The 27,280-nt window shown below is 38.3% G+C and overlaps 1 pseudogene; it reads left to right on the top strand.

The window, feature by feature from the left end:
- The window catches only part of LOC121979522, a 41,670-nt pseudogene extending 24,367 nt beyond the window's left edge, over positions 1 to 17,303 (top strand).
- The last annotated feature ends 9,977 nt before the right edge of the window (positions 17,304 to 27,280 follow it).

Raw genomic sequence — 27,280 nt, 5'->3', positions numbered from 1 at the left:
TTATTTATGATAGATTATGAATATCAAAAGTATTATACCTAAACTCAACAAGGGTGAAAAACTTAATGGGGATAACTATAAGATCTAACAACTCAAGATACAGGTATGTACTTGAGGAACAAAAAGTTCTGGAAGCTATAAATCAAATTATGGTAGAACCTATAGATAGTTCCACTACACAACACAGATGAGATCTTGATGTCTATAAGGCATGGAAGAAAAAAGACTCCACTACAAAAGGGCATATTGATTAGCTAAATGGTAAATGACCTAGCTTTTGAGTATGAGTCATATCTTTCAGTTCATGTAGTCTGGGTAGCCCTTAAGGAGAAATACAGTGGAGTAAGTCTGAGCAAGCTTTGACAGTCGACGATCAAGTTTGACAGCTACAAGAAGCGTCCGAATGTTTTAATGGTTCAACACCTCAGGGAGATGTCTAACATGATTCGGGAGCTTAAAATTATTGGTCATGAGTTGACCAATAAACAACATGTTCAAGTAGTTATTCATTCCCTTCCAAATTCTTGAGAGACCATGAAACAAACCCTAACTCATAGTGAGAGTATCAAGACTTTCATTGATGTCTCACGTCATGTAGAATTAGAGGAAGAGAGAGTTGAATCCATAAGAATTTCTAGACTAGCCTATGTGGCTGTTAGTTCTGTTGGATCATCTGGATCCATAAAAAATAAATGGTTCAAGAAAGGAAAGGAAAAGAAGAAAGAAGTTGTTACTGTGAGGCAAGGCCCAATCAAGAAGATAAGAAAGAAGATTGGAAAGAAACCTAAATATAAGATGACTTATTTTAATTGTGGCAAGAAGGGTCACTTCGCTCGAGAGTGCATTGAGACGAAAAAGATAAATCCAAATGTATTTTCTTTTCCTGAGTATTTTGTTTGATATTTTAGTTTTGTTAGCTAATTATTATCCTTTGTGGAGTATAGATTCGGGAGCAACCAACTATGTAGATCAGGAGCGAGTTACATTTGTAGAGTATCATCGGGCACAAGCTAGTAACAAATAGATCCATGTAGGAAACAATGCAAGAGTTGAAGTCAAAGGAGTCAATACTTGTAAATTTAACCTCTGTGGTGGTAGTGTTTTGTTTCTATATGATGTTTTGTATGCTATTGAAATTTGACAAAATCTTATTTTTGTTACTTGTCTTCTTGATTAAGGGTATTGTATTAATTTTTACAGCCGATGTGTTAAACTTAAGATTGGCTCAGTGTCAATCGGATATGATTTTTTAACAAATGACTTTATGGTTCTTGATATATAACCAGATGTCAATTCTGCTATCAAGGATTATTTTTCAAACATTACTCTAACTAGTGATGCAGATATAAGTGATGAGGTTTGACATGCTAGATTAGGACACATAGGACAATAATGTATGAATTGGCTGGCTAGAGAGGGTTTATTGTACACTTGGGTTAAAATTCACTTGTCTATATGTGAGCATTATCCTGTTGGAAAAGCAACTAGGAAACCATTTGGTAAGGCTATTAGAGCTGAATTACCATTGCAATTGATCCATTTGGATATTTATGATCTAATGAATGTGAAGGCTAGACATAGAGCTTCCTATTTCATTACATTTATTGACGACTTCTCTCGTTTCGCTCATGTGTATTTGATATCTCATAAATCTGAAACATTGGATTGCTTCATTCATTATATAAATGAAGTTCAGAATCAAACAGAATAAAAAGTTAAGACTTTACGTACTGACCGTGGAGGAGAATATTTATCTGATGTGTTTAAGACAATATGTAATGATAGAGGAATTATTAGATAGCTGATAATGTGTGCAACTCCACAGTAAAATGGGGTAGCTAAAAGAAGAAATATGACTCTTCTTGAAATGGTTAGGTCTATGATGGCACAAGCTAATTTGTCCATCTCCTATTGGAGAGATGCATTATTAACTGCTGCCTATATACTTAGAAAAGTGCCTTCAAAGTCAATTTCATCTACCCCATATAAATGTTAGACAGGTAGAAAATCATATTTGAGTAATATGAGACCTTGGGGGTTAACCACTTATGTTCATGATAGTTTTCACAAGTATGAAAAACTGGAACCTAGGGGTAATAAATGTATCTTTATTAGATATCATGAGACCTTAAAAGGTTATGCTTTTATAGGTGAACAACTAGATAGAACCATCTCTGAAATAGATTTGAGAGATATGACTTTTCTCAAAATAGAGTTCCCAACCAAAGGTGATGTTGATAAGAATGTTCCTCTATTTGAGGAGGATTAGATATTATCAACAAGAGAGGTTTAAAAAGGGATGCCTGAGTCTAGTCAATCGAGTGGGAGTGATATGCCAAGTCATGAGTTAACTTCTCAACAACCCAACTTACAAAGAAGTGTTCGTAAAATCAAATCTAATAAGAGGTTTGATATTGAGAATGAAGCATTGATGACACTCCAATTGATGATGACAAACCTCAATCTATTGAAGAAGCATTGGGATATAAAGTTAGAGAAAAGTGGAAAGCTGCAATGGATGAAGAGATGGAGTCAATGAATAAGAATTATGTTTGGGACTTAGTCGATCTTCCTCTGGGTTCAAAGGCTATTGGGAATAAATGGATTCTCAAAATAAATAGGAAAGCTGATGGATCGATTAATAGATACAAAGCTCATTTGGTTGTAAAAAAATATACCCAAATGGAGGGTATTCACTTTAAAGAGATATTTTCTCCTATAGTGAAATTTGTATCAATACGAGTCATTTTGACCTTTGTGGCACATTATGACTTGGAATTACATCAAATGGATGTAAAAACTGTTTTTCTTAATGATGAATTTAACAAAGAAATATATATGGTTCAGCTAGAAGGTTTTATTGCTGAAGGCCAATAGGAGAAAGTATATAAACTTAAAACGTGTATATATGGGCTAAAGTAAGCATCAAACCAATGGAACATAAGATTTAACGAAGTCATTTTATGTTATGATTTTGAGATAATCGATGAGGATCATTGCATTTTCTTGAAAAAAGAAAAAGAAAAGTATGTTATTTTATCATTATATATTGATAATATGCTGATAGCTAAAAATGATATAGGGTATGTGAATGAAGTCAAGAAGTGGCTGCCATCATAATTTGATACAATCGATATGGGAGAAGCTGAGTACATTATAGGGGTGAAGATCATTAAAGATTGTCCTAAAAGACTTTTGGGTCTGTCACAAGAGTCTTATATAAATAAGATGTTACATCATTTTAGCATATCTAATTACAACATAGAATATACACCTATTGTGAAAGATACTATTTTGAGCAATTATATGTATCCCAAAACTTCAGAAAAAATAGCTGAGATGAATAAAAAATTATATGTCAGTGTTGTTGATAGTTTGATATACACTATGTTGTATACACGTCCCAATATCAGCTATGCTATTGGCTTAGTTAGTCACTTCCAGTCAAACCTAAGACCGAGACACTGGAAGGCAGTAAAAAGGATATTCAGATATCTGAAAGTGATAATAGATTATTGTCTCTATTTCCAAGGATCAGATATGAGTCTGAAAGATTATTACGATGCAGATTGGGTTAGGGACCTGGATGATAGAAATTCCATATCAGGTTATGCGTTCTTGTTGAATAATGGCATCATCATGGAACAACAAGAAATAAGCTTGTGTAGATTTATCAACTATAGAAGCTAAATATGTAGCATGTTCAGCGACTGTTCAAGAAGCAGTCTGGTTGAGAAGGTTCTTGAATCATCTGAAGATTGCTGAGGATAGTGGGAGTCCAGTAACTGTCTACTATGATAGTCAAGCTGCAATAGCTTTTTCCAAGGATCTCAAATATCACAGCAAAGGCAAGCGTATAACTATAAAATATAACTTTGTGAGGGATATTGTGGCTAAAAAAGGTAATTCTTGAGTATGTCCCTACACGTGTTATGCTTGCTCATCCTTTTACTAAGACAATGACTAGAGAGTCATTAAAGAATATATAAAGTCTTTGGGACTTTGTAGAATATAACAATATTGTAACAATAATAAGATATTATGATTTGATTATATTATTTGTCATAATTTATTCAGTATATATGTTAGTTTTGTTACATTTATATAAGATTTTGGTGAGAATGTTGGCAGGTTGAGATTAGTCCACTCACATGGACAATCATCTCTATTTGTTAGGTACAACTAGAGGTAAGACTGTTATTTATGGGGCAGCTTACGTAGTTGTGAATAGAGACAAATTCATAAGTTAAGGTCGCCTAGATAATTATGTCAAAATGAGATCATTTATATTGAATAATGATCGAAATAAATGAACCCACCATTTACTAAATTTGTTGAAAGTCAGATTGGAATGAATATGTTGAATTTAGAGTTAGACATTAGGTATATCTAGATCAAAATTTGTACGATGTTAAATTTAAGGAAAATATACTTTCTTTTTAGTAAAGAGAATAACATCGTAGCATGTGATTCATACCACATATGCTATTATGACAATAAAGGTAGTAGGAGAATGGATCCCTGTTTATCTACTATGTAAAACCTTTAAGATTATAAGTTAATCTCAATTTTGCCCTAAGTGACTATTTAGTTATTTACATAAAGTTTTAATCAATGACTGCTACTTTAGCATGTATTCTATGGCTATGAATGATTCAGTCTATGGAGCATAACTAGGAAATCGACTGATTAGAATGAATTGATACTAGCTAAAGGAAGATTAAATAGATTTACATCTTTTGATGTTATTCACTGTCAACCCATTTCTATTATGTATAGAAATGATTGTGAATATTAAATATAGAAGATGCTCTTGACATAATAGTCATTATAAAGGATTAGAGATATTCATAATAATATAAATAAAGATGATTTAAACTGGGTAAATAGCAAGACATAGATATCTCCCAAGATGATGGTTGTGTGTCATTGGGAGATTGGATATTTCCTGGATAAAAGCTATGTACCACCAGGATAGAGAGGCTATGTGCCATTATGAGAATGTCTCTGATTCATTTGAAAGAGCGGCTAAATAAAGTGTAATAACTTTGTTAGCATTGATTACTCAAAGAGCGGGATATGTAAGGTGTAACAATCTTCTTAGCATCTATCGCTCAGTGTGCTTGCTATCCCACGAATCATTTTCTCTATGTATGGATTGGATGTTCTGATATGGTCTTTGTGACTAAACTCTTATATAGTCTATGTGACTTATTTATTCTTTGTGACTAACTGGTCTTAGTGACTTACATTAGACGGGTGGAAAATATAGGAAATGGGAACGTGGGCATGCTCACGCTTTCCACTTTCCTTGGGGAAAATGTCCCTTTTACCCTTGGGATAATTCCCATTATAAAGGGTGCATCCAAGGGTTGTTCACGTGGGAGTGGAAGAACGAGAGGAAGAAGAACATCCAAAGCTGCGGGATTTGGTTTGTGAAATAGTGGAGAACTCTTTGATTTTTGTAATTGCTCTTCCGATGATGAGCACGAATCTTCCTACAGTGTGTACAAAGAAGATCACGTTCTGCCATCACTGATTCACTACAACAAAACTTGCAAACGACAACACCCCTACGACAACGGTTTTAAGAGAAAGCGTTGCATATTTGCTCAAAGACAACGGTTTTTGCCAAAACCGTTGTCTTTGAACTCCCCATTAAATATAAAAGACAACAGTTTTAGCAAAATTGTTGTCATTGAGCGACTTTTTTTTTAAATGACAACACTGTTGGATCGAGACCACGCTAGAGGGGGGGTGAATAGCGTTCGTGGCTATTTCTTTCGATTCGTAAAACAAATGAGTAAAAGTGCAGCGGAATAAAGAAATAACAAACACAGAGAGACAGGAAGATTTACTTCGTTCGGAGCCTAAAGCGACTCCTACTCGAAGGCCCGCGATCCTTGATCGCTTTCCGTGGGCAACAACTATAAGCATGATAAAACTATTACAGATTAACTACAATTTAAAGCAGTAAACAGATTATACCGACAACAAAAGACTAAATCGAAGCTCTGGGTTGTCGGGGTGTCGTTGCAGCACTTTCTGGATCGAGTCGTTAGCAGCTTGTCGCAGGGAGATTACTTAGATTGTTGTTTTTCTGAAGCTGCACCTTGACCCTTCTTTTATATGACGTTCCGGGCGCCTGGATCCCTTCCGGGTGCTTGTAGTGTGACGTGGCCAGCCAACCAGGATGCTGTACGTGTCAACTTCGCGCAAGGGATAAACTTTGGTCCCGGGCGCCCGGACCTGTTCCGGGCGCCCGGACAGCCTTTTTCCAGCAGGTTCCTCACCTGCAAACAAAGGTTAGTCCAAGCAAAATCCCCTGCAAGACAGTGTTAGAATAAGACAAAACATCGTAAAGAAGAATTGACAGTCTTCGGACTGTCCGAGTCTGACTTCGGATATCCAACCGGAAATCCTAGGTCGACCCGACGCCTACTGTTCCCTCTACGAGGAACGCGTCCTCACCTACTCCACTCAGGAGATTTACCTGTTGCCAGTCGATCCTCCAGATCGACTGGACTTTTGCTCAGCACTCGATGCTTCCGGACTTTCTGCTGGACATCCGCTTCCCGGCTAGTCCAGACTTTCACCTGGTTCGCGACACCAGGACTTTCCACCTAGGGTTACCACCCCCTAGGACTTTTTCGGGCACCGTACTTACTTTCCGCATAGGGTTACCACCCCCTATGACCTAGGGTTACCACCCCCTAGGGTTTTTCCCTTTGCCTAACCGCAGCTAGGACTTTCCTGAAATACTCATTCAACCATGTTAGATTACAACAACCCTTAACTTTGAATCCTTTGCCATTATCAAAACTCAGGTTCGATCGTCGGATGCTTCCGCACCAACAACTCCTTGATTAGCAACCCAATTCATTAAGTAGAACATATAATATGCATAAGTATATAAGTTCAAGGAAAAAAATAGCATTACAAACTAACACTTAATGTAACCTCCCCTTTGGGTTTCCTTTTTCTTTTGAATTTCTCTACTTTGAATTTCTCTACTCTCCCCCTTTGCCATATATCAAAAATGAGCTAGTTTTGAAAAACTTAATTTTTCAAGACAGAATTAAAAAACATTTTAACTTAGGCAAGGAAAGTGAAGGACAACACCTTAGAATTTATTTTGTTTGAATTGACATAGAAAAACATGAGCTCTTTTTGAGTCTATAGAGTCTATAGAAAAACATTGGTTTCCAAAATTTTCATAGAAAAATTTTCAAAATACAAGTTTCAACTTCAGAGATTTTCAAATAAATTTGCAAGGAAAAATAATTTTTTAAAGCTTTAACAACTTAATGAATTTTCAAAAGGGTTTAAAAAAAAAATTTCAAAGAAGAAGATATTTGAAAGTTAAGTTTGGAGAAAATTTTGATAAAACTGCTTAAGGAATGTTTTTGAGATAAATTTCAGGAATACTTAAGGCAAAGGAGAAGAGATAACCTTAATTTAGTTTTAGTAAGGTTTCAGTGTTCTAAAGTCCAAGCATGAGTCAAGATTTGGTTTTGATCAGGTATCAGAGCCCTTAAGTACAAACATGCTTAAACTTTAATATTGCCTCCACCAACTGTCTAACCATTTAGCTACTTGCTGATTGCCTAGAGGGCAACAGTGTTCACCTGGTTAGTCAAGTCAAGTCAATTGATCCAGTTAGATTTGACTAAGGCTGGAAGACTTGATTTGATTACTGTTAATTATGTATTTAATGCCCAGACTCATATTGATGCACAGAAATAAGCATTCTTGAGTCCAGGCTGTACCCTATGCATCTCACACCATTCTATGTTTTACAAACACAATCAAGGTAAACCTAGGTGTTTGTGAGATGCTCTGGCTGAGTCCTGGAGGAACATGATTTCTAAGGGTACAATCCTAAACTAAATCCAACTTTCGAAAGTCTAGTAAAGTGGGGATTTTGGTAAATCAATTTTGCCTAGAAGTTATAAAAAAAACAAGTAAAGAATATAAAGTTATAGTATCTATTCTACCCAACACATGCCTATTTGTCTTCTAAGTGAGCTGAACTCAAGTTCAGGTAAGGGTTTTGTGAAAATGTCAGCTAGGTTTGATTTTGACTCAACATAGTTGAGTATAATATCACCCTTAGCTACATGATCCCTTACAAAATGATGCTTCACCTCTATATGTTTAGTCCTTGAGTGATGAATTGGGTTTTTTGTTAGATTTATTGAACTTATATTATCAATTGAAATTTTTGTTTTATGATATTCTAGTTGATAGTCTTTAAGAGTATGCATCATCCATAGCAATTGAGATGCGCATTCACCTAAGGCTATATATTCAGCTTCAGTGGTAGATAAAGCAACACAATGTTGCTTTCTACTTGACCAACTTACAAGGCATTGCCCTAGAAATTGACAACTGCCACTTGTGCTTTTTCTATCTAACTTGCATCCAGCGTAATCTGAGTCAGAATAGCCATGAAGGTCAAGAGTGCAAGTTCTAGGGTACCAGAGTCCTATATTTAGAGTACCTTTAATGTACCTAAGTATTCTTTTAACATAGGTTAAGTGTGACTCTTTTGCACAGGATTGGTATCTTGCAGCAAACAATATATCAGGTCGGCTTGCAGTTAGGTACAATAAGCTACCTATTACACTTCTATAATATTTTGGGTCTACTGGTTTTCCTACTGGGTCAGAGTCAATATTGATGTTGGTTGCCATTGGAGTGTTTATTATCTTTGAATTTTCTATGCAGAATTTTTTAATTAACTCCTTAGCATATTTAGTTTGATAAATGTAAATTCCATCTTTAGTTTGTTTTATTTGTAAGCCTAAGAAAAAATTAAGTTCACCAACCATACTCATTTCAAATTCACTTTCCATTAATTTAACAAATTCTTTTAGAAATTTAGAGTTAGTAGATCCAAAAATTATATCATCAACATAGATTTGGGCTATGAAGATGTCTTTTTCTACAGTTTTTACGAATAGAGTTGGATCTATTTGACCTTGGTTGAAGCCTTTGGAAGTTAAGTGATTGGACAACCGTTCATACCATGCCCTAGGGGCTTGTTTAAGTCCATACAAGGCTTTTTTTAACTTAAATACGTGAGTAGGATTGTTTAAGTCTTCAAATCCTGGGGGTTGGCTTACATAGACCTCTTCTTTGATGAAACCATTTAAAAAGGCTGACTTAACATCCATTTGGTATAATTTAAACCCTTTATTTGCTGCATAGGCTAATAGCATTCGAATGGATTCGAGTCTAGCTACCGGTGCATAGGTTTCATCATAGTCTAATCCTTCAACTTGACTAAATCCTTTGGCTACTAGTCTGGCTTTGTTTCTTATGATATCACCCTGATCATCCAACTTATTTCTAAAAACCCATTTGGTGTCTATTATTGATTTATCTATAGGTTTAGGTACAAGGTCCCAGACTTGGTTTCTTTCAAATTGGGCTAATTCCTCCTGCATAGCTATGATCCAGTCCGGGTCGGGTAGTGCTTCGTCTATTGTTTTAGGTTCGATTTTATAAATTAAGGCAATCTGACTATGGATTCTATAGGAAGATCTAGTTCTGACTCCTAGGTTTGGATCACCCAAAATTTGGTCAGGTGGATGAGAGGTACTGGCCCTAGTTGGTCTTATAATTGGGTCAGGGGCTAGTTCCTCTGGTTTATTAAGATTTGGTTGAATTTCATCATCTTCTATATTTCTTGGTTCAACATTCACATTTATATTTGGTAGATTATTTTCTTCATCAAATATTATATTAGTTGTTTCTTCAACTTTTAGGGTGTTTTGATTGTAGACTCTATAGGCTCTACTATTTGAGGAGTATCCTAAAAATATTCCTGGGTTAGATTTGGGTGTGAATTTTCCTAAATAATTTTTAGTATTTAAAATGTGAACTTTACACCCAAATATTTTTAAATAGTTTAAGTTAGGAATTTTATGATAATATAGTTCATAAGGGGTTTTCTTGTGAAATTTGTTGATTAAAATTCTGTTTTGAATATGATTTGCAGTATTTATTGCTTCAGCCCAAAATTGGTGATTTAAATTATATTCATTTAACATAGTTCTAGCGGCTTCTTGTAGTGTTCTATTTTTACGTTCCACTAGACCATTTTGCTGAGGGGTTCTAGGACATGAAAATTCATGTAGGTATCCATTTATTTTACAAAATTGAGTAAATCTATGATTTTCAAATTCTCCCCCGTGATCACTTCTTATTCTTTTAATTTTAGTATCTTTTTCATTTTCCATTAGTTATGATAATTATCATAGGTTTCATCTTTTGTTTTTAGGAATCTTACCCATGTAAACCTAGAGTAGTCATCAATTATTACTAAGCAATACTGGTTCTTGCTTAGTGACTTGGCTCCATGTGAATCAAATAGGTCAAGGTGAAGGATCTCAAGTAACGAGTTGGTTCTTTCTAGATTTGTTGATTTGTGTGTTGACTTAGTTTGTTTTCCTTGTTGACAAACATTACAGATTGAGTTTTCAATGAATTTTATTTTGGGCAAACCTCTAACTAGACCATTATGACTCATTTTTGAAATGAGTCTAGTGTGAGTGTGACCCAGTCTTCTGTGCCACAAGTCAGTTTCCTCTTCCTGTGTTATTAAACACTTTATTGAGGATATGGGTAGATTGATTGAGTACATATTATTTTTCCTAAGTCCCTTAAGTGTGATTTCAGGATTTTCAATATTTTTGACTAAACATCTAGCTTTGTCAAAAGTGACTAAGTATCCGCTATCACACAATTGGCTTATACTTAGTAAGTTAAAATTGAAATTTTCAACTAACAGAACTTTTCTAATAATAAAATCGGAGCTGAGTTCGATATTACCTCTTCCGATTACTTTAAGTTGACCATTGTTGCCGAATGCAACTGATCCTAAATTTTTTAGTTTGAGCTTTGAAAACTTCAATTTATCTCCAGTCATATGTCTGGAGCATCCACTATCCAACATCCATTGATCCAACTCCTACACATAAAGTGAATGAATTGATTTCTTGTTAATGGATAAAAAGATAGTTTGACTGACGTGGACTCCTTAGAATTTTATCTTACCCAGGCTAAGTTAACAATAATTGGTCATATTGTTGCAATTGTTTAGAAAAGTGTTTTAAAAAATTTTTTTTATTTTTTTTTATTTTTTTTTATTATTATTATTAATTTAACTTGATTAAAACTGTTTAGGTTGGAGATATTTGAATTAATTTGATTTTGAAGGATGTTTAACTTAACTTTAAGTAAGATTTAAAATTTAGTTTGCTTAGTCATCTCACCCGATCTAAATTATCAATCAGGGAATCCTATAATTGATGTGAGATGATTTATTGTTGAATTCAAAGGTCTGGTTTAACTTTGTGTTAGATTCAGGTTTAGCTTTGGGTTCAACAAGTAAGCATTCTTTGGATAAACTTCTGGGCTATGGTGAGTCACACGGAGCTCATTAAAGTAACCATGCCTTCGAGGTTTTCCAAATAGTCCTACCCACTGAACTTAATACTAATCCTTGGTCTAACTAGTTAGGATCCATTTAAGGGTAGCTTCGGTCAGTTCCACTTGGCCAAATGCACCAGGTCGAAGTCATATCTTCCTAGACATGCGATGCCCAAGCTTCCCTAACGTACTATCATCCAAAAAATTTCACCAGTACCGTGGGTCAAGTTAAACCTAGCCCATTTTACCTAACCTTAATTACCCTGCCGGGTGGTCTACTCTTGGTTACCCTTATCGGGTATATTAAGTTCGGAGGTACCAGATAATCTGGAGCCTTCCTTTTAATTTGATTTATTTAATTTCGAATTTTGAATTTCATTTAATTTTTGAATTTAATTTTTGAATTTATAATTTAATTTCGAATTTTTTATTTTTGAATTTATAATTTAATTTTGAATTTTGAATTTCATTTTTGAATTTATAATTTAATTTCGAATTTTGAATTTCATTTTTGAATTTATAATTTAATTTGGAATTTTGAATTTAATTTTTTGAATTTATAATTTAATTTTGAATTTTGAATTTAATTTTTTGAATTTATAATTTAATTTCAAATTTTGAATTTCATTTTTGAATTTATAATTTAATTTCGAATTTTGAATTTAATTTTTGAATTTATAGTTTAATTTCGAAATATCGTTTTTCTCTTTGCTCCCCCTGGATCACGGCCTCGATATGGTCTATCGAGGTAATGTATTTGATCCTTCGGGACCCAGTATTGACCAAGTCCAACTTGATTGATCAATTTAGACTTGGGGACCCATGCTTGGGCTGTGTTACTACTTTGTTTGTTTATTAAGGATAAGTAAGATTTATATTTACTTTTATATCCTAGCCCAGTTCTATTGTAAATGGCCCTTTGTGTCCCAAGAATTAAGTCCAAGTTCTTGGAGCCCAAAGAAAATCGTTCTAAAGTAGTTTTTAAATCTTTAACCTGATTTTTTAGACTTGAATTTTCTTCCTCAAGTTTTTGAACTTGAGTTGGAAATTCAGTCTGACTCTGGTCAGGTAAGGGTTTAGTGTCAGTCACTTCTTTAAGGACAGTTACTTCCTTTAGAAGTGACTTAACTTTCAGGTTTGACTTAGCTAATTTGCGCAATAAGTAACTAACTAAAATGTTTAACCGGGAGATACTTACAGCGGGATCTGGTCCTTCGGAAACGGATACGGATCCATGGCTTTGCTCGGACTCCGCCTCAGACTCGCTCTCGCTTCCGGATTCGACGATTTGGTCCCGGGCCATTAATGCGAGTAGACTCATCTGTTCGAGCTCGTCGTCGTCGCCCTCCGATGAAGATTCGTCCCATGTTGCCTTAAGGACCTTTTTCCTTCTTTGCTTTTTGACCTCCTTCAGGTTAGGGCAGTTGGATTTGATGTGCCCTTTTTGGTTGCAACCGTAGCATGTAACTTCAAACTTCATCTTTGAGTTCTGTGAACCTTCCTTCGTTTTTACTGCCTTTTTTAGATCTCTTTTGTTGAAGCCCTTCGTTTTGTAGAGCTTCTTTACGAGGTTTACCAGCTCGGTTGTAATTTCAATGTCTTCATCGTCTGAGTCTGGTTCAACTTCTGACTCTGGTTCCGTTCTTCGTCATGATCTCGGTTCCCGTGTTCGACTTGTACCTGCAACCAACGCAATACCTTTCTCAGTTGGTTGTGCATTAGTCTGCTCATGAAGTTCAAATTCACAAAATAATTCGTCTAATTTTATTGAAGACAGGTCCTTGGAAACTTTGTAGGCATCTACCATTGATGCCCACAATGTGTTCCTTGGAAATGAGTTTAAAACATACCTTATGACGTCCCGATTCTCTATCTTCTGTCTGATTCCGTGAAGAGAATTGAGGATGTCTTGGATTCTCGCATGTAGAGAACTTGCCGTCTCGCCTTCCTGCATCTTTAGATTATATAATTTATTAAGTAAAAGATCTCTTTTACTTACCTTGGTGTCGTTAGTGCCTTCGTGGAGTTCGACTAGCTTTTCCCAGAGCTCCTTTGCGGAAGAGAACGGGCCGACTCTGTTGAGTTCTTCTTTGGTAAGGCCGCACTGGAGGGTGCAGGTAGCTTTGGCGTCGGCTTCCACCTTTTTGATTAGAGAGGCGTCCCACTTCTCGCAGGGGGTTGGTTTGCCGTCGTCATCGGAAGGTAGCTGAAGTCCCGTCTTAATGATCATCCATGTTTCGAACTGAATCTTCAGATACGTCTCCATTCTTCCCTTCCAATAACCGAAATCATCTCCGGAGAATAGTGGGGGACGAACAGTACTGAACCCCTCTTGTTGAGCCATTTGTAATATGCAACAAAAACAACAAAAATATATGTTCCAAGACTACGTCTTGGATTAGTAGTGCGGGAATAAAGAATAGTAATAATAACGAGCTCGAGTGGTGTTGCACCAACTTCGGGCAAAAGCCGATTCGATAAAAGAATTAGAATAAAGCTTTAAGGCTAAATTCTAATTGACTCCGAAAAATATAAAATCGAAAGAAAAATTTGTTTTGAAAGGTGGTTGCACCAATTCAAAACGACCCCGCTCTGATACCAATTGTTGGATCGAGACCACGCTAGAGGGGGGGTGAATAGCGTTCGTGGCTATTTCTTTCGATTCGTAAAACAAACGAGTAAAAGCGCAGCGGAATAAAGAAATAACAAACACAGAGAGACAGGAAGATTTACTTCGTTCGGAGCCTAAAGCGACTCCTACTCGAAGGCCCGCGATCCTTGATCGCTTTCCGTGGGCAACAACTATAAGCACGATAAAACTATTACAGATTAACTACAATTTAAAGCAGTAAACAGATTATACCGACAACAAAAGACTAAATCGAAGCTCTGGGTTGTCGGGGTGTCGTTGCAGCACTTTCTGGATTGAGTCGTTAGCAGCTTGTTGCAGGGAGATTACTTAGATTGTTGTTTTTCTGAAGCTGCACCTTGACCCTTCTTTTATATGACGTTCCGGGCGCCTGGATCCCTTCCGGGCGCCTGGAGTGTGACGTGGCCAGCCAACCAGGATGCTGCACATGTCAACTTCGCGCAGGGGATAAACTTTGGTCCCGGGCGCCCGGACCTCCGGGCGCCCGGATCCATCCCGGGCGCCCGGACAGCCTTTTTCCAGCAGGTTCCTCACCTGCAAACAAAGGTTAGTCCGAGCAAAATCCCCTGCAAGACAGTGTTAGAAAAAGACAAAACATCATAAAGAAGAATTGACAGTCTTCGGACTGTCCGAGTCTGACTTCGTATTTCCAACCGGAAATCCTAGGTCGACCCGACGCCTACTGTTCCCTCTACGGGGAACGCGTCCTCACCTACTCCACTCAGGAGATTTACCTGTTGCCAGTCGATCCTCCAGATCGACTGGACTTTTGCTCAGCACTCGATGCTTCCGGACTTTCTGCTGGACATCCGCTTCCCGGCTAGTCCAGACTTTCACCTGGTTCGCGACACCAGGACTTTCCACCTAGGGTTACCACCCCCTAGGACTTTTGCCTGAAGCCATCGACCTGCCAAGACTTTCCGCATAGGGTTACCACCCCCTATGACCTAGGGTTACCACCCCCTAGGGTTTTTCCCTTTGCCTAACCGCAGCTAGGACTTTCCTGAAATACTCATTCAACCATGTTAGATTACAACAACCCTTAACTTTGAATCCTTTGCCATTATCAAAACTCAGGTTCGATTGTCGGATGCTTCCCGCACCAACAAACACTTTTTACAACGGTTTTATAAACCATTGTCTTTATCCGCGTTTTTAGCGGCTACGACAACAGTTTTGAAAACCGTTGTAATTAAATTTGGTAATTTCCCCCCTTCGCTGTGTTCCTTTCCCTCGCTGTTTTCTTTTCGGCGCCATGTTTTCGCGTTCCCAAACCTAAGCCTCCATTTATCTTTCCCTCTCCTTATACGACGTTTTGCTCCTTCTCGTTTCCTGGTGAGCGGCGGCGTTCTCCAATGGGTTGCCGAAGATCCAGAGCATGGGAGGGAGAAATCGGAGAACGGGATCTGCTACGATGACAGCGTGCAGGCGGTGAAGGCGAAGCCAATCGATGAACTGCACTCCTTGCAGAAGAAGAGGTCAGCGCCAACCACCCCCATTAAGGACGGCGCACAGCAGGGCAACACTGCCTTCGCCACCATCTCAAAGGAGGAGCGCCAGAAGCTCTAGCTCCAATCCATCAGGTCGATATTTAATCTCCATCTTCTTGAGAACAAGAAGGTGGAATCCAATCTTTCTCCCGCGTTTCTTATAATGAAATCATGTTGTGCGCAGTGATTCATTGGCATCGCTGACGAGGGAGACAAGGCCGAAGGTGGTGAGGGGCGATCCGGCCAGGAAGGCGGAGGCGACCAAGGTCGTCGCCGAGCACCACCACTACTTGACACCGACCATCAGTGTCAGCGACAGCGCCCTCAAGTTTACCCATGTCCTCTACAACCTCTCCCCGCCCAGTATCTGCTCTCATCTCCTCTTCATCACTCAAATCATCACATTTCATTCTCATTGAAAGAATCATGAATTCCTTGTAGAACTCTACGAGCAAGCCATAAAACATGAACATGGATCATTCATAACATCGACTGGAGCCTTGGCTACCTTGTCCAGCACGAAGACTGGTCATTCCCCGAGGGACAAGCGCGTCGTCAAGGATGAAACCACTGCCAATGAGCTTTGGTGGGGAAAGTAAGTCCACACAACTAATTCATGATCCTTCCATTGATGGTTCCTTCTCAAAATGTATGTGCACTATTCACGCAAAGGCTCACCGAACATAGAGATGGATGAGCACACCTTCCTGGTGAATAGGGAGAGGGTTGTCAATTACCTCAACTCTGTGGATAAGGTACACATGCACATCAAGTGTTTGATGTAATTCCTCATAGATCCTAATATGTCATCTAAATGATACAAGGTATTTGTGAATGACCAATTCCTCAATTGGGATCCCGAGCATCGAATCAAAGTTCAAATTATCTCTGCAAGGGCCTATCATTCCCTGTTCATGCACAACATGTAAGTGAAAAATACTACTAATAAGAATGCTAAAGATGCCCTTCAATTCTACAGTTCGACAGTTATCCAGATAAGTCATCTTTGCGTTGGTTCTGTTGATCTCTAGTAGTGAATCATAGTTGTGTTAGTAGCAGGCTGGATCATACATATGCATATATTAGTGTTAGTGAGCTAACTGGCTCCTCTTTCTCTCCTTAATGCCAAGGGAAAACATGTAAACTAGAAGAAGAAAAACTCTCTTTTGCATGAAATAATTGGAAGGATCGCAGGTGCATCCGTCCTACGCCTGAAGAACTGGAGGATTTCAGTACTCCGGACTTCGCAATTTACAATGCTGGTCAGTTTCCATGTAATAGATACACACACTACATGACTACCTCCACCAGCATTGATCTTAATCTTGATAGGAAAGAAATGGTCATCCTTGGCACACAGTATGCCGGGGAGATGAAGAAGGGTTTGTTCGGTGTGATGCACTATCTAATGCCTAAAAGAAACATTCTCTCCCTGCACTCTAGCAACAATATAGGCAAAGATGGTGATGTTGCCCTCTTCTTTGGGCTATCAGGTAAGTGTTGGTCGGACGAGATTCTGGCACATCACCTGCCCATTGATGGATTGCCGAAGTCATAGATTTAGGTGAATCTTTCATCTGACTGAATACGTCATGGGCAATTGCATTTTCTGTCGATTTGTGACAACTCTCCTAGAATTGTTCTGACTGCAGGAAAATATAAAAAAGTTTCTTAGATGCTTCATGGTTTCTCATGCAGCTGTGAGGGCCCTTCATTTTGGTTAGAAGTTGAGCCATTCAGATTTGACTCTTGCATTACTGCACATTTGCTTTTTTCACATATGATATCTTGCAAGGAAAAGAAAAGGAAAATATGAGTGAGGTTAGATAGGAGGATATTGAAAGACATGGTACACTCCTAGTCCTACAATTGGGCAACCTACTTATCCAATCAAACAAAGAAACAAGTTTAGGATGAGAGGAAAAAAAGGTAGATAGGAAAGGTAAGATGCTCCCGACTCGTTCAGTGAGTTCAAGTTGCGGTTTTCAGGTTGTTGAATTGGTTGGTTGGTCCGGTTCACAACAACTTTGGTATGCACAATCTTGGGAACAAAAGAATCAGTCTTTAAGCTTGTGACTTGCTAAACATGTTTTTACGTTCTCTTTATTTATTTATTTATTTTCCTTGAGTTATTGCGATGCTGCTTTGAAACAGTTCAAATTTGCCTTCCTGGAGAATGTCTTTAATGACTTGCACTTTGGATCTCCAAGCTGATTAACTTTTTTGCATCCACTGATCAACCTCGATTTTTTTTAACTTTCAAAATGATATCAATTATAAAAATAGGATTTTTCTTTAATTTGTCTTTTCCTCAAATGGAGTTAAATGAGTACAATGGCATGAGAAAGGTTCCGCCTCTTCAGAGCATCTAAACTGACACAAAGTGTGCGCGGTGGAGTCCAAGTTGTATTGGGAGGCATGCCCACCCTTTGAGCCAAGTGTTCTCTCACCACCTCCATGAGCTCTAACTCAAGCCACTTGGCTCCATCTGACAGTAGCACTCTTTAACCATGGTTAAGAGTTGAACAAATCCATCCATTTATGAGTTGTCACTATAAATCCATGGTCAAGCTGAAACCACCCCCCTTTCTCTCCTATATATATGCACTCACAAACATCCTCCTTCAATTATTTCACTTATGCTTTTGTGATGGGTCAATTTATTGCAGATCAATTTGCAGCTCCTGAAAACTTGTTACTTGCAAAATGGAAAAGCATATTGTGCCTGCCAGGTCTCAAAGGTAATGCAGTCTGGAAAATGGCACAGAAAATTGCATGAATATTTTGTTTCAAGATGTTAATGGATGTAATGCGCTTTGCATGGATTCTATTGATCTTGGATGATAGTTCACTTAAATAATGTTAGTTGCATGCAGTGCTAATTATTTAATAAACTATGCTAAGCTAGGTATCACTGCTCCTAGTAGATTCCATGTACTGTTATTCTCTAATAAACACCTCTTTTTGTTTCCTTCATTTGGTTTGTTTTTGCCTTCTATGCCACTACAGATTGGTTAATTACATTCTCCTTTTGGAATTCTGGAATTTGATAAGTTTTGTTAAATTTTCTCTTGCAGGTCGGGCAATTCGTGAGGCTTGAGTTTTTTTGATGCAAGAAGTGAACTTTGTTAGGATGTAGCTTGCCTTGCTAATTTGTAAATTAAAAGTTATATGGAGAACAGCAATTGGAAAACATGTGATTTAATGTATATGGAGAGTAATGGAAAACATGTGTATTTTGATGAGTAACAACTCATTTTGTATATTTTTGTATATGTGGCTACAAGATGAATTATGTAGCGACCCACCTTTCTACACTACTACTATTCTCTAAAGGTGGACGCTACTTGACTACTAACTCTACTTAACCGGTATGATTAAAAATCACATAGAAACTCTACCGAAAAATTTCGGCAGAGTCTCCCCTATACCGGTGACCCCAAACTGGGATACATAACATGTATACTCAGCCACAGGCGGCTGGAACATATAATTTCACAACCACGCAGTATAATAGCACAATAAAAATATGAAACTACTCTAGCAGTGGCAAACAACCATATCACTCCAACAATAGGAGGTATCAAACTACAATGCGGAAATAAACTCAATTACAATCTCAACTTCATAATAACATAAACTAAAACTCTAAACAGGTAGGTCCTGAAAATTCACTAGCGAACTTTGGATCTCTCCATAGTCCTGGCACCACACACACTGTCACAGCATCTCCTTGTCGCCTTCTTCCTTATACTTTAGCTTTTTCCTTTATCTGCAGTAGGAGGAAAATAGTATCTATAAGCTAAAAGCTTAGTGAGCGCTATCTACTCACAAAACTCGATATGCATGTATATAAATAAAAACATGCTAAAACTGAATACTAACATGTAAAGCTACTCATGCTCATAAATAGCAAAGAAACAACTAACTGAAAAGCTAACATGTATAGCTAATCATGTTCATAAATAGCAAAGGAATCATACTAATTGAAATACTAAACATGTACAACTCATCATGCTCATAAGTAGCGAAGAAACTAACTGAAAAGCTAACATGTAAATCTAATCATAGAACTATCATGTGTATCAATAAGAAACTGAATTGATACCTAAGCTAAACTAATTAATGCTAAACTGAGTCTAACTTGTATTCACATAACTAATTTGTGAAGTTTTGAAAACTATTTACATAATAGATTAAAATAATAATCATGCTGCTGATGGGCCCGGCAACTGTACTTGCTGTGCGCACATCTAAACCCGGGATTGCAAGTTCCGAGTCTAGTAGGGTTTACTAGGTTATCTAAACCTAGGGACGACTGTGGGAGCCCAACCCAATGGATATCTAATCCAGTACAGTGCCATTGCTGAAAATAAAATACTGATTTCATAGCTAATTTTCTTATCTTGCTTTTACTAGGTTATCTGAACCTAGAACTAGGTTATCTGAACCTAGAGGCGACTGTGGGAGCCCACCCATTGGACCGTAGTCCCATATAAGCTGAAGCAAGACTAAATAAGTTATTTTAAATGCTTCTACTGCATTTACTGAGCTATTTAGATGCCTACTGTAGCATCCTACTGAGCTAAGCATTCTATCAAGCACTTGGTGTGCACTAGAACACACCCTACGTACTGAAAATCTGTATACAAGCTTAAACTAAATGTAAAACTGTAAATAACTAAAAGCTGAAAACTAAATCTGCATGCTTAAAATAGAACTGTTCATGTTATTCCAATAGCAATTAGGAAACTAGAACAACTTAAGCATGCTGTGAAAGTAAAACAAATTCAACTACTAGGCATGCAATAAAATCTAGAAAATAAAGGAATCGTTGCTGCATGGAATTAACCGAATATCATGCTTACTAACTCAACACAAAGAGGATCTAAACTGCTATGAATTGGTGGCTGTTCTTGCCCATGAGTATGCACAACAGAACTTAACAGTAAGCTTCAAAAGGAATCATTCTCAGCCCCAAACGGCTGTTCATGCCTGCTGCAGATACCAAAGGGATACCAACGTACTGTTAATAGGAGGAATTGCTATCAACTGATCAGCAAGAAGGCAAACAAAATTTCCTTAATGAAACTAAAACACATGTTAATCAAATATGCTACAACAGGACACTAAGGAGCAATCAGACCTTCTTAAGCTTGCTACTACAGAACTTTGAATTCAGTCCAGAAGCTAGCACACATGGTAGAGAACTAGATTAAAGTCCAACACCTATAGCATAAATCCGTAATCATAACTATTAGGAAAGTTTAGAGCCGAAACATGCAAACATGAAAAGAAGCTATACTGTCATTCACCATATGGTTCACGAATCAACTTTTGGAAGAGACAACTAAGAGCTTGTACACATGAAAGGGAAACTAGATTAAAATCTCTGTACAATGCCATTAAGCTATTCCAAACTAAACCCCTTCTATCTCCTTTAACCCCTCACGGCAGAAATCCACCAAAACAGAACTACATGCTAATTAAACTGAACTTTTCTTATTCATAGCCTAGCAGCAGGAATCTAAGGCTTGTATCCCTTCTGAAACACAAGGAAAACGATTCGCTACCACAACTAATCCTCATGTCCAGTGCTACGGCAACGAAACAAAAAGGAAAACAATGCAACGCTTCGGAAACGAGAAGAGGAACAAGGAATAAACTCTGAAACTATCCTACTGCAGGTGAGTAGCGACTCACCTAGAGCTTCTTGCACTTACTACCGAGAAGAAGGAAAGGGGAAACTTTTTAGGGTTCGGGCGGATCCTCTCGGCAACCCTTTGTGTTCCCGAGCTTCTCTTCTTCGAGACAACCACCGTGGATGAAGACTAGCCGGAGGGAAGCTTCGCCGGCGCCGGGATCTCAAGACCTAGCTGTCTCTAGGTTTTCCGCCGAGGTTGCACCGTCGCGAGGGAGAAGAGTGAAGAGGGGTTTTCGGGAGGAATTGTTTTGGTTTTTGGAAAATCAAAACCTAACTCCCTTTCTTATACTCGGCTTTAATCACAACTATGCTTTAATATCAATTTTCTCCATATTGGATTGACAAAGTCCGTGTAGCTCAGCTGGCTGGGCCGGATTCTGCTTGGGTCGAGGAGCTGGGTTCGAACCCCAGCTTCTACAAACTTAATTTTTTTTTTCTTTATTTTAGTTTATTTTTAAAACTTATTCTCCTTGGTAAAAATACCAAATGAATCCCAAAAATTGCATAAAAATACTCTAAAAATCTCTAAAAATCTCTAGAATATTTCTATGACATTTCTAAATATTTTTAAGGGCTTTTAGAACTCGAAATAGGGAAAATTGGGTTGTTACAATTCTCCCTCCCTTATAAAAAGTTCGTCCTCGAACTTAGACATGAAATACATTGTGTATTGCTGACATGTCTTGTGGTAAACCCAGCTTGTAAGCTACTTTCCCAATCCTTTCTGTTGATCAGGTAAGGTCCTACATAGCGAGGACTTAACTTGCTCTTTTTCTCTTGGGTTCTCCGATGTACTCAAACTGTGCTTCTGCTTCAGGTTGGAATACGGCTTTCTGTTTACGGCACTCTATGGAGGCACCGTATCTGATCAGAAAGTTCATTCCAAATATGACATCGTAGTCAGTCATGTCTAGCACTATCAGATCACAAAAAGTTCTCTGTCTGCTATCATGACTGGCACTGTTCTGAACCAGTGCGTGGATGTCATAACTTCTCCCGAAGGTAATGTTGTCAGAAACTGACTATTGAGTGCCTCTGGGGGTATTGCTAACTTTTCGACGAATGCCCTGGCTATATAAGAATGGGTTGCCCCAGTATCAAATAGAACAGTAGCACTATACTGAAAAATACTAATATGACCTGTGACAACTGCCGAGGCATTGGCTACGTCCTCTCTGGTGAGTGAATAGATCCTCGCATTCGCCATCGCTGGAGGGGCTTCTAATCTGCCCTGGCTGATCGGTGGACCTTCTAGAGCGGACTGCATCTGATATAACTGAGCTGGCTGGCCTGCATACTGAATCTGCTGTGGCGGAGGAAGACCGGTCTTGTTCGGGCACTGCTTGGCCATGTGCCCTTCTTGTCCACATTCAAAGCATCCTCGTGTGCCCTTGCGACAAACCCCTGGGTGGAATTTCCCACAAGTAGCACACTTTGGATAACTGGGTCGCTTGCTAGATGGTCCTCCTTTTGGGTCACTCCCTGATTTGTGCTTGCTGTTGGAGTTCCCTTTCCAGTTAGAGCTGTGGCCTTGCTGTTTTTGAGTGTGAGAGTTTCCTTGGCCTTTGGACTCTGAGGAGACTTGCTTCTGCTGCTTGATGCTGTTCTGGTAGTGCTCGGTGATCAGAGCACTACTCACTAGTTCTTCTGTGGTTTGTGGCCTATGGATGCCACCAGCCACATTCATCGCTATTTCCGGCCTCAACATTTTGAGCATCAGCCGAACTCGTTCCTTTTCTGTGCTGACTAATTCGGGACATAGACGAGCCAGTCTGTTGAATTTCTTCACGGCTTCCTCAACTGATAGGTTGCCCTGACGAAACTCCGTGAACTCGTCGTAGTGGCGGTTTGTGACCCGCATGTGAAAGAACTCCTCGAAGAATTCTTTCTCGAAGTCAGCCCATGTCATCTGGTTCACTGGGCGCTTCGCTCTGACTCTCTCCCACCACATACGTGCGTCTCCTGTCAGGCAGAAGGAGGCACACTTCACCTTCTCTGTGCAGCGTCCGAAGCTCCAACGTGCTCTCGGTGTTTTGAACCAAGTTTGAGCATCCCATGGTTGTTGGTGCACGAGAAGTTCTCGGGCTTGATTCGCTGTGGATCGGTAAGCCTCTCTCTTTGCTTCACTTGAGCTCTGGTCGTGGTGGGTGGTGGAACCTCTATAAATCTTGGGGTCGCTAGGTTGGGCTCGGGGTGTTGTGGGAGTATTCTGATTAGCCTTTAAGGTGGCTATCTCCTGTTCTTGTTCAGCTAGTTGCTTCTGTATCGAGCCACTAATCTTTGTAAGGTCTGGGGGAGGCACTGAGCTTTGCTGGGGCTCAGTAGCTGATGCCTGCTTAGCTGGGCGTCCTCGTGCCATTTCTAAAGACATAGAGGATGTACATAACTAATCTAATCACGTTTAACTAGCTACTATAAATATGTTAGAGGCTATCACACATAAGCATGCTATAATTATTCCTAAACATGAAAGCAAGAAACATAAATAGAGTAGAGGTATTCTTACTTGGAAGACGGCAAGGCTGATGCTGATGTGTGTGATGCTGGAGAATGGGAACGGCTCTGATACCAACTGTAACGACCCACCTTTCTACACTACTACTATTCTCTAAAGGTGGACGCTACTTGACTACTAACTCTACTTAACCGGTATGATTAAAAATCACATAGAAACTCTACCAAAAAATTTCGGCAGAGTCTCCCCTGTACCGGTGACCCCAAACTGGGATACATAATATGTATACTCAGCCACAGGCGGCTGGAACATATAATTTCACAACCACGCAGTATAATAGCACAATAAAAATATGAAACAACTCTAGCAATGGCAAACAACCATATCACTCCAACAATAGGAGGTATCAAACTACAATGCGGAAATAAACTCAATTACAATCTCAACTTCATAATAACATAAACTAAAACTCTAAACAGGTAGGTCCTGAAAATTCACTAGCGAACTCTGGATCTCTCCATAGTCCTGGCACCACACATACTGTCACAGCATCTCCTTGTCGCCTTCTTCCTTATACTTTAGCTTTTTCCTTTATCTGCAGTAGGAGGAAAATAGTATCTATAAGCTAAAAGCTTAGTGAGCGCTATCTACTCACAAAACTCGATATGCATGTATATAAATAAAAACATGCTAAAACTGAATACTAACATGTAAAGCTACTCATGCTCATAAATAGCAAAGAAACAACTAACTGAAAAGCTAACATGTATAGCTAATCATGTTCATAAATAGCAAAGGAATCATACTAACTAAAATACTAAACATGTACAACTCATCATGCTCATAAGTAGCGAAGAAACTAACTGAAAAGCTAACATGTAAATCTAATCATAGAACTATCATGTGTATCAATAAGAAACTGAATTGATACCTAAGCTAAACTAATTAATGCTAAACTGAGTCTAACTTGTATTCACATAACTAATTTGTGAAGTTTTGAAAACTATTTACATAATAGATTAAAATAATAATCATGCTGCTGATGGGCCCGGCAACTGTACTTGCTGTGCGCGCATCCCTAACTAAACCCGGGATTGCAAGTTCCGAGTCTAGTAGGATTTACTAGGTTATCTAAACCTAGGGACGACTGTGGGAGCCCAACCCAATGGATATCTAATCCAGTACAGTGCCATTGCTGAAAATAAAATACTGATTTCATAGCTAATTTTCTTATCTTGCTTTTACTAGGTTATCTGAACCTAGAACTAGGTTATCTGAACCTAGAGGCGACTGTGGGAGCCCACCCATTGGACCGTAGTCCCATATAAGCTGAAGCAAGACTAAATAAGTTATTTTAAATGCTTCTACTGCATTTACTGAGCTATTAAAATGCCTACTGTAGCATTAAATTGAGCTAAGCATTCTATCAAGCACTTGGTGTGCACTAGAACACACCCTACGTACTGAAAATCTGTATACAAGCTTAAACTAAATGTAAAACTGTAAATAACTAAAAGCTGAAAACTAAATCTGCATGCTTAAAATAGAACTGTTCATGTTATTCCAATAGCAATTAGGAAACTAGAACAACTTAAGCATGCTGTGAAAGTAAAACAAATTCAACTACTAGGCATGCAATAAAATCTAGAAAATAAAGGAATCGTTGCTGCATGGAATTAACCGAATATCATGCTTACTAACTCAACACAAAGAGGATCTAAACTGCTATGAATTGGTGGCTGTTCTTGCCCATGAGTATGCACAACAGAACTTAACAGTAAGCTTCAAAAGGAATCATTCTCAGCCCCAAACGGCTGTTCATGCCTGCTGCAGATACCAAAGGGATACCAACGTACTGTTAATAGGAGGGATTGCTATCAACTGATCAGCAAGAAGGCAAACAAAATTTCCTTAATGAAACTAAAACACATGTTAATCAAATATGCTACAACAGGACACTAAGGAGCAATCAGACCTTCTTAAGCTTGCTACTACAGAACTTTGAATTCAGTCCAGAAGCTAGCACACATGGTAGAGAACTAGATTAAAGTCCAACACCTATAGCATAAATCCGTAATCATAACTATTAGGAAAGTTTAGAGCCGAAACATGCAAACATGAAAAGAAGCTATACTGTCATTCACCATATGGTTCACGAATCAACTTTTGGAAGAGACAACTAAGAGCTTGTACACATGAAAGGGAAACTAGATTAAAATCTCTGTACAATGCCATTAAGCTATTCCAAACTAAACCCCTTCTATCTCCTTTAACCCCTCACGGCAGAAATCCACCAAAACAGAACTACATGCTAATTAAACTGAACTTTTCTTATTCATAGCCTAGCAGCAGGAATCTAAGGCTTGTATCCCTTCTGAAACACAAGGAAAACGATTCGCTACCACAACTAATCCTCATGTCCAGTGCTACGGCAACGAAACAAAAAGGAAAACAATGCAACGCTTCGGAAACGAGAAGAGGAACAAGGAATAAACTCTGAAACTATCCTACTGCAGGTGAGTAGCGACTCACCTAGAGCTTCTTGCACTTACTACCGAGAAGAAGGAAAGGGGAAACTTTTTAGGGTTCGGGCGGATCCTCTCGGCAACCCTTTGTGTTCCCGAGCTTCTCTTCTTCGAGACAACCACCGTGGATGAAGACTAGCCGGAGGGAAGCTTCGCCGGCGCCGAGATCTCAAGACCTAGCTGTCTCTAGGTTTTCCGCCGAGGTTTCACCGTCGCGAGGGAGAAGAGTGAAGAGGGGTTTTCGGGAGGAATTGTTTTGGTTTTTGGAAAATCAAAACCTAACTCCCTTTCTTATACTCGGCTTTAATCACAACTATGCTTTAATATCAATTTTCTCCATATTGGATTGACAAAGTCCGTGTAGCTCAGCTGGCTGGGCCGGATTCTGCTTGGGTCGAGGAGCTGGGTTCGAACCCCAGCTTCTACAAACTTAATTTTTTTTTTCTTTATTTTAGTTTATTTTTAAAACTTATTCTCCTTGGTAAAAATACCAAATGAACCCCAAAAATTACATAAAAATACTCTAAAAATCTCTAAAAATCTCTAGAATATTTCTATGACATTTCTAAATATTTTTAAGGGCTTTTAGAACTCGAAATAGGGAAAATTGGGTTGTTACAAATTATATATGGATGTTTATTTTGGATTTAATGTAGTAAATATTTAGTTTTGTATTGGTGGTTTGCTTAGTAAAATAAGATTGGTTGTTTGGTATTAATGAATATTAAAGACAACAGTTACAAATGTTGTAAAAACTAGGTAAACCACAATGAATTTTTTTTGTAAAAAGTGATAAAAGATAACGGTTTTATCCGTTGTAAAATATATTAAAACTGTTGTAAAAAAACTAAAACGTGTCAAATATTATCTACCACAACAATTTATATCTGTTGTAAAAAATGTCTACAACAACGGTTTATTTCTGTTGTTGAAATTATCTACCACAACGGTTTTAAAACGTTGTCATATCCTTCGTAGCCAATTTTTGGGCATATAAACAACAACGGATAAAAACCA

This window comes from Zingiber officinale, chromosome 5A (genome assembly GCF_018446385.1).
Source record: "Zingiber officinale cultivar Zhangliang chromosome 5A, Zo_v1.1, whole genome shotgun sequence".
Lineage (NCBI taxonomy): Eukaryota > Viridiplantae > Streptophyta > Magnoliopsida > Zingiberales > Zingiberaceae > Zingiber > Zingiber officinale.
This window is presented reverse-complemented; position numbering and strand designations above follow the sequence as displayed.